This window comes from Camelus dromedarius, chromosome 13 (genome assembly GCF_036321535.1).
Source record: "Camelus dromedarius isolate mCamDro1 chromosome 13, mCamDro1.pat, whole genome shotgun sequence".
In the NCBI taxonomy this organism is placed as follows: Eukaryota; Metazoa; Chordata; class Mammalia; order Artiodactyla; family Camelidae; genus Camelus; species Camelus dromedarius.
In genome coordinates, this window is record NC_087448.1 from 8,583,228 (window position 1) to 8,598,791 (window position 15,564).

The 15,564-nt window shown below is 41.3% G+C and overlaps 1 long non-coding RNA gene across 1 annotated transcript in view; it reads right to left on the minus strand.

Moving 5' to 3' along the window:
• Window positions 1-3,340: 3,340 nt before the first annotated feature.
• The window catches only part of LOC135322726 (uncharacterized), a 67,049-nt gene continuing 54,825 nt past the window's right edge, over window positions 3,341-15,564 (minus strand). Inside the window, exon 3 of the long non-coding RNA XR_010383497.1 lies at window positions 3,341-3,550. This is a non-coding gene — a long non-coding RNA (uncharacterized LOC135322726). The remainder of the gene's footprint in view (window positions 3,551-15,564) is intronic.

Sequence of the window (15,564 nt, forward strand, 5' to 3'; positions counted from 1 at the left end):
ATCCCCCAGGTCTATCTCTTTATTTCTTGCATCACTTTGCACGCCGAAGCCAAGGCTGCCATGGCTCCACGCGATGACTGTTGCTGTTCGGTGGCTCGTCCAAGTTCAGCCTTAAAGAGGATGAATACAAATCAGGCACAACTCAAACTCTGACTTGGCTCCTGAAATTCCAGCTAGAAGGATTCAAACAAAGGCCACGTGCCTAAAATAAACAGTATGGCAACCTCTTAGAAAAACAAATTGACTGCATATCTTTATAAGCTGCATTGTGTCCCTTCTAGAGTCCAGACATCGAAGTCCTAATCCCCATACCTCAGAATGTGACTATATTTGGAGACAAGGTCTTTGGACAGGTCGTTAGGGTGGACCCGAATCAATATGACTGGTGTCCTTATGAGAAGAGGAAATTTGGACACAGACATTGTACAGAGGAAAGATGATGTGAAGACACAGGGAGAAGACACACCTACAAGCCAAGGAGAGAGGCCTGGAACACAGCCTTTCCTCATGGCCCTCAGAATGAACCAACAGTGCCTTGATTTCAGACTTCCAGCCTCCAGAACTGTGAGAATCAATTTCTGTTGTTTCAACCACCCAGTGGGTGGTACTTTGTAACGGCAGATCTAGGACATTGATATAACATCCATTTCCACATTAGGAACCTGCATGGTTCCCTGGTGGGAGCACATCTTGGGGGATCAGATAAAGCTTGGTTGGAGTTACACCACTACTACCTCACTGTGTGAACTCAGACAAGGTACTTCACCTTCCTGAGACAAGTTTCTTCACCTGTAAAATGTGGATAATAATGCCTATCTCATAGAGCTGTTATGAAGATTAAAGAAGATAATGCCCAAGAAATGCTGGGCACATGCTAAGTGCCCAATAACAGTGAATCACTGATGGCTGCACAAGTCTTTGACCTTGATAGAACATGAATATAAACAGCAATGACATTAAGAAAATAATCTCTCTGGATGCTGGAAATGTCAATCTTTGCAGCTTATAAGCAGTTCAACATCAAGGGAACATGAGTCATCGTGAGTTGAAGGTCTCTTGGATGAGTTACGAATAGTTATGCTGACAGCCTCGTAAGTTAAGTATGATGCTTTCGGGAATAAACGGATGCAACGGATTCAGCAAATTTCTACAACTTCTCCAAGAGATGTTGAAAACTGAAAGAGAGTCAGATTTTAATTGCAAAACTATTTAGGTCTTAAACCCCTAGCACCTAATCCAGCCATTGTGCCTTATTGGATTGTGGTTTACAATTTACTGGATGAAATAAGATTTTTCTTTAGTTTCCTCTACCAAAAACGGAGAATTCTCTTGCCCACCAGCGGATAAGTTCTTGCCCACAACGTTTTCTTTACTTTGTGGATTTTCTAATACAGCCCTCTTTTTACAGTTTACCTAGTGCAGCCCAGCAAACAAGATAATAGAAAGACAAGAGTAAATGTTGTTACAAGAAAAGGAGATGTCAAGACACCAACTTTCCTCAAGTGAAATCATCAGTGGAAGCGGGCCAGGGCCCTGGTGCTTATCACCTGGTCTCAGACTGCTTCATTACTTCTCACAAAGTGGGCGGGACCAGGCCTAGCATGGTCTGTAATCACAGCAATACTTCTGGGTTGGGATTGTGTTAGCTGGTTGGTCCAAACTCCCCCTGTTCTCCTGGTCCCTGGAAGAATATGGCTCTTCTTCTCTCTTTACATCTTTTCACTCACTCATTCATTCACCAGAATCTGTGATCACTTCATAAGTCAGGTAGGGCTAGGCTCTGCTGTCAAAAAAAACAACTCCAAAATCTTTTGTGTCTTAACACAACCGAAGTTTATTTCTCCCCCTTGCAAGGTCAAAGTATATCTCTAGGGCAGCTGCTCATCACGCAGCAGCTTAGAGACCCAGGCTGCCTCCACTAACATCACACAGGGCTTCCTCAGCCGCCACCACAAAAGGAAAATCTATCATGGGGAGGCTCTCACTGACAGTTAAATGCTTTGACCCCAAAATGGCACATGTTAACTACTGCTTACAGCCCATTGACTAGAACTAATTATGCACTCTCCCAGCTGCAAGACAGGCTGGGAAATTCAGTGGAGTGCATGGAACATTTGGTGAGCCTTACTGTCTCTGAATTCCAGACCTGCACTGTAATATGGTGTGTAATATGCTATCCAACATGGTAGCCACCAGCCACATATGGCTGTTGGGTGCTTTGGACTGTGGCTGATCCAAATTGAGATGTGCTCCAAGTGTAAAATACATACCAGATTTTAAAGACTTAGTATGATAAAGAATGCAAAGCATCTCATTTATAATTTTGTATTGATTATATGTTAAAATGATAATTTTGATACATTGGGTTAAATAAAATATATTATTGAAATGAATTCTACATGCTTCCTTTTACTTTTTTACTGTGGCACTAAAATTTTTTTGATTACAGATATGGATCATATTATATTTCTATTGGACAGCACTGTTCTGGACTCTGCTCCAAGCTCCGGGGATGGAGAAATTTAAACAAGGCACTGCCTCTATCTCCAGGGTGCTCTGCATACCCCAGGCCTTGTGGGGCATTAACCCTTCTAATCCTCTGCTTCCTCATCTGTAAACCCTGGATAACTGTCTTCCCTTCGTAGGGCTACAGTGAGAATTAAATGAGGCCACGCATATAAAGTACTGTGAGCATTCATAATTCTTAGTCACTCTTCTGTTGCTTTTCTTATCCCTGGGCAAAGTAAAAAAAACCCACTTCTCCTTTTTCCCATTTTACGCTACCCTGATGGTTCTGCCCCTGTTCCTGTCAAGTAGCAAGACAACAACCCTACATATTTTTAATATACAAAAGAGGCATAGAGCTAAGAACACATGGGGCAAGCCTCAGCCTGCCCCACTGGGATGGGAATTTGAACCAAACCAGATGACCAAGAGGTTAACAAAAGCATAGAAAGAGAGATTTTGGCTAAAGGAATACAAAGAGTAATTTGGGGGAATGTTGCCACGTGTCATATTTTAATCAACCACTTTGATTTTGTTAGTCTTCAAGACATTACTGTTATAAGTGTAGTAAAGTTCAGATGAAAAACACAGAATTTCAGTCAACTCAAGAAGAAGACAATTGTTCGGAGGAAGAAGTGTGCTGTGTTGGTGGGCGGTGGTGGGGTGCGGTCATTAAAGACAGAGGCCAGACTGAGACAGGTGAGGAAGCTGGAATAAACATAATTTGGAAGTCCCCAAGCCAGCATACTTTAAATATTTGTTTACCACTTTCCTGGAGAACCAAACATGCACCACCTTTGGGAGGGCAGGAGCATAGGGGCTCTGGTGGGTGGCTCTCTGGTTAGCAAAACATTACCCCTAGAGCTCACGGATGCCACCTCTTTTAAGGAAAGTGATGGCATACTTTTGTGAGTATGCCCTTTGGGAGTCTCAATCTTACCTTCAGAAGCGTATCAAATTCCCTGAGGGAAGTACTGTGCTGTATCTGCTCGGCTGTGTGACAGGTGAGATGGTTTTCTGTCTTTGCGGTCTCTTAGCAGGTTGCCTGTGAAGTGCATCATGATCTGGTTTAATGCTTACTCAACAATAAAACTGGTTTCCTTCTCTACTGCCTTTGTGGAGAGAATTCTGGGCTGGGAGAAGATTCTGTCCTTAGTTCTATTTCTAGTTCCCCAGGAGGGTTCAGTTCTGGGTACCCTCCCTGCAGCCTGAGAGACAACAGGCCATGCAGGATGGAAGGACTTGGGGGAGGCATAGGACTAGCAAACCCACTGTTAGGACTGAGCTCTGGAGATGTTTTCTATCTTCTGATTCCTCTCTGGGCTGTGAACCCTAGAGAAACACAAACACCTGGTGATCACTCACTCAAAGCATTTGCGCCACATGCTGCCATGGGCCCCAGCGGTTAAGAAGAGTGTGTTGCTGCATTAACTTGACCTCTGAGCTACTCGAATATCAGGTCTCAGGTTGGGCCCCGGTTTCCCTCCTCCAGGGCTGTGAATCTCACGGGGGATTAGTATCAGCATCACCTGAGGAGCTTTTTCAGTCTGCAAATGTCCACTTCCCACCCCAGACCCACCGAATCAGAAACTCTGGGGATGGGGATGGGCAGTCTGGGTTTAACAAGCTCTCCAAGTTATTATGCTGTTCGTTAGAGCTTCAGAACCACTGCCTTAGACCAACAGTTTAAACCTGAGGAGTGTTCGAAAGACTGATGTCTGGGTCTCAGTTATTCTAATTTAATTGGCTTGGAGTCAGCCTGCTTAAAAATTCCTATCATTTTTAAGACTACCTAGAGGTTTTTAATGTGCAACCCAGCCTAAGAACCTCTGCCTCAGAAAGTCTCAATAAATGGATTCCTCCTGCATGAACCCCTTGAAATTTTGTATAAAATTGAGTATGTGTGCAAATGTGTATTTTTCTGGAAGAGGATCTACATATAACTTTCATCAAATTCTCAGATGAGTCTGTTTATCCCAAAAGTGTTTAATAATATGAGGGTTTAAGAGATAGTGCATTTTGTCTTAAATACTTAGTAATGAGGAGACTTCATAAAGAAAACAGTTCAAAATTTAATGAGTGCCAGAGGTGCTAAATTAATATTAACCTTTTCAACCAATAACAATATGGTTTTGTATATCTTAGAGCAGGGAAGGGAAAAGTGAGGACAGCTGTTACTGCATACTAGTCTTTATCACTGTTGTCACTGGAATTTATTCAATACCCTAGAGAACAGGCTGCCATAATGGGTACTCGTTCATCTCATTTGACCCCCATGACCCCCTGTGAGCTATGACGGAGCAGGTAATGTGACCCTATTTATACCTGAGAAGCTGACTGACTTGCTTAAGATCACACAAGTTATAACAAAACACAGACTTAAATGAAGATATTTGTCAGTGTTTGGTCTCAAGTATGAGAGACTGAATATAAAATGAACAGTGGCCAGACCATCTATAAAAGACAACTCTGACTTACAACCTGCAGTAGCCTGCCCAGGAAGCCAACCCCTTGTCTACAATAAACAGCCTGGGAAGCCAGACTGCGGTCAGTCGGACTTGCAGCAGCCAGATTATCATCCCTAGTAACAATACAGGAAGTTAAACAATCACTTCTGTAGCCGTCTGCCCCAAACAGTCAGGTCTTCATTAATAAGTGAGAGCTTCCCTGATTGTTGACCTCACTTCCTGCTTAGTGCCAACCAGAGAAAGCCAAACGTGCACCCTAACCCATCACGTAGAAGCCCTGCTCCTAGGCAGCAATCTGACCTTCACCTTTGGACCTGACTCTAGGGTGATGGTGATTTCTTAACTATGAATAGGTTTGCTGTTGATATTTTTACTTTTTCAAAGCACTCTTTTTTAATTTTTTTTTACTATAATATAGTTGATTTACAGTATTATATTAGTTTCAGGTGTACAACATAGTGAGTCAATATTTTTGTAAATTATACTTCCAAAGCATTCTCTTTAAAAAAAAAATTTTTTTAATGGAGGTACTGAGGATCGAACCCAGGACCTTGTGCATGCTAAGCATGTGCTCTACCACCGAGCTATACCCACCCTGAAATCATTCTTTGTTATCATTCTTCTTATTGAATGCGAGGTGTGTGGCGCAGAGAAATGAGAGGAAACTGACCTACAGAAAGGTTGTGTAGCTTGCTTAGGGTCACATGACCAGGGTCTAAGTCTTCGAACAAGGCTCTCTGGTTCTTTCCCGAAAGCACACAGTGCCACCCAAGGCAAAAACACAGGAGACTGCTGTCTTCACATTGCCAGCCCATATCTCTCTTCCATCATTACCTGCTCACCTTGTCCCCAGGGAGCCTGGAATATGTTTCCTTCACAACCTCTTAATGACACAGTAGGGTTGCAGAAGGACATTGCTGAGTCATTTTCCACCCAAGGAAAAGTGTTATTTATAGCAATCTGCACAAACCAACTCTGGTGTTAGCTGAAATGACTTCCTTCTGGCACAGGATAAGTACCAGGCTAATTGTCATCAGTACCCTTTAAAACAGCTCATTAAGTATATATAGGCTGCTAATTACCTCCTCCAAGTTTTCCTCTCTCTCTAACTTGGACATAATTAAGTTCTTTAGCCTCTCCCCAATATGTTGCTTTTCATAAAACTTCCAATATAGTTTAAATCAATATTGTGCATTCTTGGCAAAGGATGGCTATGGGGAAAAACGGAAATATGCAGTATTTCCACCAGTGTGTGATCTCTATATTTATAACTATCATTTTGTTTGACCCTCCTCCCTGCGTTTCTGCCATTCGTCCTTTCACACTGCTTCCCTTTCCCTTTTACATCATCCTCCACTGTGCTCACCAGCTCTTCCGTGTTGCCCATGGACCAAATGGATGCTGACTCCTAGAAGGCAGGACTCGCTTCTTGTTCTTGAGCTTCACATCAAGGTGCCTGGCTGAGGTTTGTACACCATCGCACAGGTTAAAATTAGCAACAACAAGATATGTTCCTTGACATTTACTACGTTACTTGAATGAGTTCTAATTCCATATTGTCTTGCATTTTACCTTTTTACACGTATATGACTAGATACCCAGAGAGCCCATAAGCCAGTTACTACCATATCTTCCCTTTATATTATAGCCCTGTTAGCTGTCACTGAGTTTGTGCCCAAAGAATTTGGTTGAATCAATGTCTTTCTTATACAGTACACCCAGTTCCCAGTATTTGGAAAATAAGCCTGTGTGATTTTTTTTTTTCTAAGATTTAAATAAAATCTCTCCTCATACATGTCCATTTTCTTATTTTGCTTGTTCCTAGATACAGGAGTACATAGTAAGTTTAATTTTTCTCTTTCTCCAACTGCTTTATTTAACTTAGCATAATACCCTCAAGGTCCACCCATGTTGTTACAAATGACAAGATTTCATCTTTTCATGGCTGAGTAGTATTCCATTGTGTGTGTGTGTGCACGTGTGTGTGTATCTTTATCCATTCATCTCCTGATGAACACATATTGTTTCCACATCTCAGCTACTGTAATAAACATAGGGCCAAATAAATTTTAAAAAATTTTTTCTAATTAAAAATCAAAATAAATTTTCTCTCACATTTAACTCTTACTAATAAGAAATATTATCAAAACTCTTATCCTTGAAATTTGGAGTGCACATATGTATCTGCATAGAACTTTGTTTGAGACTTCAAACATAGCTAAATGCTTGACACTCCCATGTCTACACTTGTACACAAATATTACAAAACTTGCTTAGAGAGTAAGATAATTAAAAAAGGAAATGATCATTGAAGTGAGATTTTACCTTGGCCGTGGCATAGATTAATGTTTGAGGTCTTTAAAATGTTAAGATAAAGTGTTACAAAGAGGTAAGTTGAAATTTGTAGGACACTACATATGGAATGATATTATTTGCTCTGTAACACACATGCTTATCGATGCATGAAAAAGGACTTTTACTCTTCACTTTTCATTCTTTTTCTAAAATTTTACAAATGGGTGTAGTCATATTCCATATCCCTGTTTTCTTTATGAAAATAGGCAGCAGGCTGGATTTGGCTCATGGACCATAATTTATCAACCTCTGGTCTAAACTAATATTGTAGCCACTAGCCACATGTGGCTATTTACACTTAATTAAAATAAAATAAAATTTAAAATTTAGTTTCTCAGTTGCACTAGCCACATTTCAAGTGCTCAGTGACCACATGAAGCTGGTAGCCGCCATACAGCACAAATACAGAACGTTTTCATCATCACAGAATAAACTCATCTCTAAAGATCTTCAAACTGTATCAGAACTCTTTGGATAAGAGTTTTTAAAAAAGCATTTTATCCCCCAAGCTACTAAATCCTAGTCATTTTTGACACTTACTCAATATGAATGATCTATAACAGCATCAAGCAGTGTGAAAGTTTCAGATTCAGCACAAAATTGCCATGGTGTGATTTTAAGCAACATTTTAATTTTCACCAGAGACAAGGTGTTAAAAAGCATGTTGGAATTTTATTTAGAAGATTTAAGAATGGAAAATCTAAATGATCTATACAATAAAGATTATAGGGTTGGCCTCCATTTATCTTTTTTTTTTAATATCTGAGGAAACTGAAGTCTAAAATATGGTAATTTTGAATAAAACCAAAAATGGTAAGTGGGGGGGAAACAGGTGAGACAGAAAGATATCTGAAATAACCATGTGTAGGAAATGTATCACCAAAAACCATCTGGCTTCAGAAGCATTTGAAAGGGACTTTGTCCAAGAATTACTTTCCATGTCTTCTACCCAAGAGCTTGTTCTGGTTTCCTTACGAATCAGGGGTAGAAGCAAGATAAGACATGGACACTTTCTTTTTAAAACCGTGAGTTAAAAGAGTCTCCAAATGATGAAAAGGCAACTTGCAAAACCATACAGAACGTGAAGAATGAGGAGGACTTTAAGAGAAAGCAACACCTGTTCCCCATTTCCCACCTGCTCATCAGATTTGCACAAGCTGCCATTTTCCCCCTGCATTTCTTGGTGAGTTAGGTGGACACACTATTATCGTCCCCATGAAATTCCCTTTACAAAGGGAGGATTCGCATTCCGGTAAAAACAGAAATTCAGAACCAATGACCTGGGGGCGGTTCAGGTTCACCCAAGCCCCTGGCAGCCAAGTGAAGTTGCCCCCTCAGAAGCCCATTTGAAAGGGGGTGCATAGGCAGGTGCCACAGCACCAGCAATCAGCATTTGTGCTCAAAAAATCATGGCTGTGAACTACAGAAGGGAGGATCAAGAGTCGGGAGCAAGGCAGCTTGTTTTTGACTTTGAAGCCACACCACAACAGGAAACCAGGAAGGAATGTGCTCAGTTAAACCTGGCACAGGTGGGGGCCAACAGTCTTGTTCCAAACTGCATAAATTTTGTAATTAAAAGTTGGGGGTGGCCAAAATAAATAGAATGACATTAATCAAGGCTTAAAAATACCAGTGAACAAATCAGTCTCTTTCTTGTCAAAGAAAACTTGACAGCTTCCAAAGGTCACCATCTGTGCAAATGGCACCCGTATTTTGATTGTTTAACTAGCTCAGGTATCAAAAGACAGCTGTGGCTCCAGTAGGAACCCCAGCATCACATACAGCAGGCCAGGAAACTGTGTGCACATGGTTATGGTCACAGTCCCCGTGACGGTCATCATCCCCAGTCCCTAGCCAAGCCCTCTTTTTTCTGACTCAGTTTCCCTTTATAAAAATGGCCAAAATGTGAGCCTCCTCATAGAAATTTTCTGGGATTGATGTGGTTTCTGGAGACATACTTTGCAGATGAAGGCAGTGAATTTCATATGAACAAATAAAAGTGAGCTGTGGTTCTCTAAAGCAGTGCTTCTCAAACTTTAATGGGATGTATCTCACCTGGGGATCCTGTTAAAATTCTGATTCAGGAGACCTGGGTGAGGCCTGAGGTTCTGCGCCTCTAACTAGCTCCCAGGCGATGGAGATGTGGCTGGTCCATGGACCACACTTTGAGGAGCAAAGCTAAGAAGCATATTAATTTTCCATGGTCAAGGAATGGTTTTTAAGCATGGGATTGATTTAGACACAGAATCGGAAAATATTAGAGTGAGATGGGACCTAAGAGATTATCTAGAATAAACTCTTCATTTTTAAGGAATGCTTAAGGGTCTCATCCAGAGTCACACCACAGAGTAGTGCAAGATGCAGGGTCTGGCTCCCATTTTTCAGACACGATAGCACAGATCCCAAGTGCCTGCAGTGTGTGCTGTGATGCAAGGGAGGGGAGGGGGGCCCAGCAGGGAGAAGAGAAGAGGGGAGGGATTTTATTTCTCACCCGTCTACATAACTGAGTTAAAGAGCGTGGTTCACAACTTTAAGAACATTGAAAACAGTTCTCAGGCTAGCTAGGTTCCAATAAAATCAATTCACAAAGATTGTTTCATTTCTACCCACATTTTCCCTTGTAAACAATACTATCACAGTCTGAAAAAGCAGGCAAGGTGGTGGGAGCCCATGCTCACTGTCTAGTGAAAGTCTTACTTCTCTCCACTGAGGCGGAAAGAAACAGACTTGCAATAGCACCTACTCTGTACCTAAGACGCTGCTAGTTTCTTGAGATATGTACTCCCACTTATTTCTTGCAACAAACCTGTAAAATGGATAGAATTATCCCTGCCTTTTAGAGGAGAAAACTGAATTTGAAAATGAGTAAGTACCAAGTCTATGGTAACACAGCTAGTAAGTGGCTTGGCTAGTGTTCAGCTTCATGACTGCCTACCTCAAACCCTGAGCTATATCTTTGTTTTCAAGCCCAAAATCATATCAGGCCCACAGCTTAAGTCAACCTATACTTATCCTCCAAATTTATACAGGTGTATGTCAGAGATCACGCAGGTTTGGTTCCAGACCACTGCAATAAATATCACAATAAAGCAAGTTACAGGAACTTTTTTGTTTCCCAGTGCATGTAAAAGTCATGTTTTTTTTACACTGTACTGTAGTCTACTAAGTGTACAATAGCATTATGTCTAAAAAATGTACATACTTTAACTAAAAAATACTTTATTGCTAAAAAATGCTAGCATAATCTGAGCCTTCAGTGAGTCACAGCAGTGACATCAAAGATCACTGATCACAGATCACCATAACAAATATAATAATAATGAAAAAGTCTGAAATATTGCAGGAAATTACCAAAATGTGACACAGGAACATGAAGTGAGCAAACGCTGTTTGAAAAATGGCGCCAATAGACTCGCTTGACACAGGACCACCACAAACCTCCAATTCGTAAAAAGCACAGTTATCTTCAAAGTGCAATGAAGCGTAATAAAATGAGGTCTGCCTGCTTACGGTCCATGCTCAAATACTACGGTTATTTCTAAAGGAAACTTTCTGTTCCACATTTTATTAGATTGTGGATCTAGGTTTTTAACAGAGTAAGCCAATTCTACCTTTCAAACTCTCCAGCCCATAACAGTGTCTACACACTTGAGTGCTTAAATACCTTTCTACAGTGGTTGATGAAAACTGTAAACTCACCAAGAACCACCACCAAAATTGATGAATAAATCAATCCCTAGGGTCCACTCAATCATGATAGGTGGGTGTAAAGGAGGAGAGAACAAAGCCCAGGAAACTGTCAGAATGATCTAAGACCTAGAGTTCCAGACGAGAGCTTTACTATGAAAGAGACCGTCACTGGGCTAACTAATGGGATAGAAACGTGAACAATGTGTAACATGTATTTTTTCTATTGCCTTGAGGACATCCAAACCAAGGCAGGCAGGCAGCCTCCTGAGGTTAGGTGTGTGCCAGTGAGTCTCACACTTGAGCTGGCATCAGAGGCCCCCTGAGGGTGTGTTAAGTTTGGGACCATCTTCAGAGCTGCTGACCTAGAGGGGCTGGGGCTGGGGCCCAGGGATCTGCATTTCTCACAGATTCCTACAGGACACAGCTGCTGCTGATTCAAGGCTCTCACTTCGAGAACCCCTGTTCCGTCCCTAGATCCAGGTGTACTGAAAGACTAGAACTTGGATTCTCAATTGATTCTTTACGTTTAGATGGTGTATATACAACATACGATTATTTTTATCATGCCCAATTGTGTCTCCTTGTTTTTCAAATCCTCACGATTCACTAGATATATATTTGAAGCACAATTTTTACCTAGTACTCAAGAAAACCTATAATGGGGATATTTAAGTACTCTGTGCCCTCATTTTTTTGTTCACTTTATCTGCCATTTCCTGAAAAAGGGGTGTTAAAATCTCTCTCTACGAATGTAGATTTTCAATTTATTCTCTTGCTTTATTTGTATTTCAAAAAATTGTAAATTGCTTCATGATTCTTCTATCTTCTTGATAGGTGTTTTTTTTAATATAATGCATCTTTTCTTTTTCTTTCTCAATGCTTTTACCCTTGAGTTATATTTTGTCATTTTAACATTGTTACTCCTGTTTTCTTTTTATTAACATTTGCCTGGCATATAATTTTCCTTCCCTTTATTTTCAAACTTTCTGCACCATTTGGTTTTACATTTGCCTCTTGTAAACAGCTCATAACTGGATTTTTAAATTCAGTTCTGAGTCTGTGTCATTCGCATAGATTATGATTCTTGACGTGTTTTCACTTTCTGCTATCCTGTTTTGGTTTTCTGTTTAATGTGCACCCTTTTTACTTTTTTCTTTCCCTTGTCTCTTACCGGTAAAATTTTCTCTATTCTATTTTTCTCCTTTAAATGCTTGGAAATTATATCTATTGCTTATTCTTTAAATGGTTACCTTAAAATTGTTAGCATGCACCTTTAAGCATATTTTCCAAAGCTTTGCAAAACTTAACTCATTTATTTATTCAAAAAACAGTCAATGCCTGCTTACTCTGTGTGGGGCACTGTCGTGGAAGCAGGGATTCTGCAAAGTATGACACAGACAATAATGTCATGGAATTTACATTCAAGTGAAAGTAGAAAATCAATAAAGATAATAAAGATGGCCTGTGGGTATTTACAGTCCAGCAAGGAGGTCAGCGGAAAAGACAGAGGGCAGTGGAAGTTAAAGGCAGGGAAGTGATGGGGGCCAGGTCATGAAGGACCACGTGGGTGAGTGATGACCTTGGCTTTTGTACTGAGTGAGTTGGGAGCCATTGGAGGGTCCTAATCAGAGGAGAGATGCCCTCTGACTTGGGCAAGGTCACTCTGGCTGCAGTGTTGCAAATCCAATGAAGGAAAGCAAAGGCAGAAGCAGGAGGTTATTGCAAAAATCAAGTGGAACGGTGGCTTGGAACAGAGGAGTGGCCAGGGTGGTGAAAAGTAGTCAAATTCTGGATTTACTTTGAAAGTAAGGGTCAAAAATAAAGTTTGCTGGAAAATCAAATCGTAGTAGGTGCAAAAGAGAGCAGGACAGAGATTCTTTCTGTGACCTAACTGGTCAGGTTCTGCTGAGCCCTCAAGGATGAGTCTTGGGCTCTGTTCTTGGCCCATTTAGATCAGTTTCAGCAAGAATTCTGTTAAGTCGGTTTAGTGAAAATCTCCCACCCTTGATATCTTTATGGAATAATGACCCTCCCTCCCCAAAAGCACATATGTTGAAATCTAACCCCTAACGTGGTGGTACGTAACTAAGACATAGGGGTGAAACCCTCATGAGTGCAATTGCTTCCCTTATAAGGGTCATGAGAGCTTGCTTCCTCTCTCCCTCTGTTCTCTCCAGCATGTGAGGATACAAGGAGAAGTCGGCAGCCCACAACCCAGAAGTGCACTCTCCCCAAAACCTAACCAGCCAGCACCCTGATCTTCAACTTCCAGCTCCCGAGAACCGTAAGAAATACATTTCTGTTGTTTATCAGCCACCCAGTCTAAACTAAAACAGTATCTTATCACCCTGGCATGCTTTCAGGAAGAATTATATTGAGTTAATCTAGCATGAATTCCCCTAGCTTTGATGTTTCCTTTTAGTAATTTTCCATCCGCTGACTCCCACTCTCCCCTTCGACTATAAATTCCCAATTTTCCTTGTTGTATTCAGAGTTGAGCACAATCTCTCTCTCTCCCCTCCTGCAAACTCCACTGCAGTAGTCCCCCTGAATTAAGTCTGCCTTACTGACTTTAACAAGAGTCTGAATAATTTTTTTCTTTAACCAGAATAATACCAGAATGCTTAAAGAAGACTTAATGCTCAGAAAACTTTAAAGGATAAGGAAACAGAATAATAGGGGGGAAATCAGGCGAGAACATGTCCTGCTAGCCACGTTCAGGTGAAAACAGTGATCGATCCACAAATAGGTCAACTACGATGAGGCCAGAGACGGACAGCTGGATTCAGTAATGTCACCAAGACCACTGGTAACATTCATTAGATCAATTTCAATGGAGGTAAAAAATCTGTTTGGACTCTTTTCTAGAGAGAATGGGAGGAGGGAGATTGGAGGCAGTTATAGACAACACTTTCCAAGGGTTGGTTGCAAAGAAAGGAGGCCATTGGTGGTCTCTGTCAGGCCAGGAGAAATGGGAAAACTAGTAAGATGCCTGGATGCTGATAGTGAGGATCTGTTTGAGAGGAAATAACCAATGTTTCAAGGAGAGAGAGAAAAGAATTAATGGAGAGAAGGCAGGATGTATGGGCATTCCCCCTTGGAATATATTTGTGAAAAACACCAGATCATTTATCCTGTAAAGTTTCTCACAGTCTGGATGTCGGTCATTGCATTTCCATGTATGGTCCAGAACTGTGGTTTCTAGGAACAATTTTCAAAATAACAAAACTCTTTCTTTAAACAAAATAGGATGCAAATAACACTTGCAGCAGATACAGTGTAGGAAGGCGCAGCCTTCTCGTTGGGGTTGGGCAGGTTGGGAGAGTCCAAACACGCCCACTCCCGTGCAACCCCTCCCACCACACCAGAACGAGGGCTGCACTGCAGTTGCTGTGGGGCCTTGGGTCTGAACAACCCTTGGGTGGAGAATTAGTAGATAAGCATAGACTTCTGTTCATAGTGAGATTTTGAGTATCTCCACTTGTTTATGGCATTGAGCTGGAATGAGATCAAAATACTATTTCTTGAAATAAACAATGCAGATTTTCCATTTAAAGCTATTGCCATGAACAGAGATTATTTTCCACGGAGAGGAGTCCTAAGTGACTGTCCCGTTCTGGATTTGTATCCCTCTTTGCGTGCTGAGAGTTTTCACACACATGATGTCACTAAATCCTGACTTTCCTGATAGGAAGGCTGAGGCTCTGAAAGGTCAAAGGCCATTATCACACAGTTAACAGGTGGGATTTTTTCCACATAATGTTCCCTTCTTTGGCTGACAAGATAATGGCACTGACCACAGGCATCAACAGATCTTCTTGCACTTCAAGTTGTTTTGCAGAAGTAGGGATGCATTCGTGCTCAGACATTCTGTTTCCTTAATGATTAAGGGGACACGTTCTCCAGATGACTGTGCAGAGCTGGAAGCACAAGCTATGGCTACTGAACTAAGAAAAATTAACCAGCCTGTGGGAGGGTCAGAACGTGGCCCCTGCAGGGCACTCTCACTAACTGAGCAGGGCCTGGGGAGTCTTCTAATTCTAATTAAAATTAGAGAGGGGGTATTTTTCCTGCTCGTTGTCCATTCCAGGCAGGGCGCAGAAATCATTTCACCATGGATCACGTTGTCTCTGATTAGAGAACACATCGGTTCTGCTGAAACACAGCTTCAGGGTTTCTTAGAACAGTGATGAAACGGAAGGGAGTCAGCATGTCAAAAAGGAGAGAGAATTCAACAGGAAAATTTCTGTGCAGAAGCAGAGAACTTATTTGGGTCTGTGGGTTTCTTGTCTTCTCCAGGCTCACAGTGATTACTGATGTGCAATCAGGAGCCAAGTTATTTTCACACCCTCACATTAAGAAGCAGAAAGTTCATAAATATTTACTAAATTGTTGCATGTGACGTAATTTCTTCTGTCCCCATAAATCATAAAATGTGCTCACATTTTATACATCACCAGGTGAGGGGGAGAAAAGTGCAGGAAGACAGTAAATGAAACAGGTCACTGACTTGGCGGCCCCACCCTGATGGCCTGTCTGATTCTTT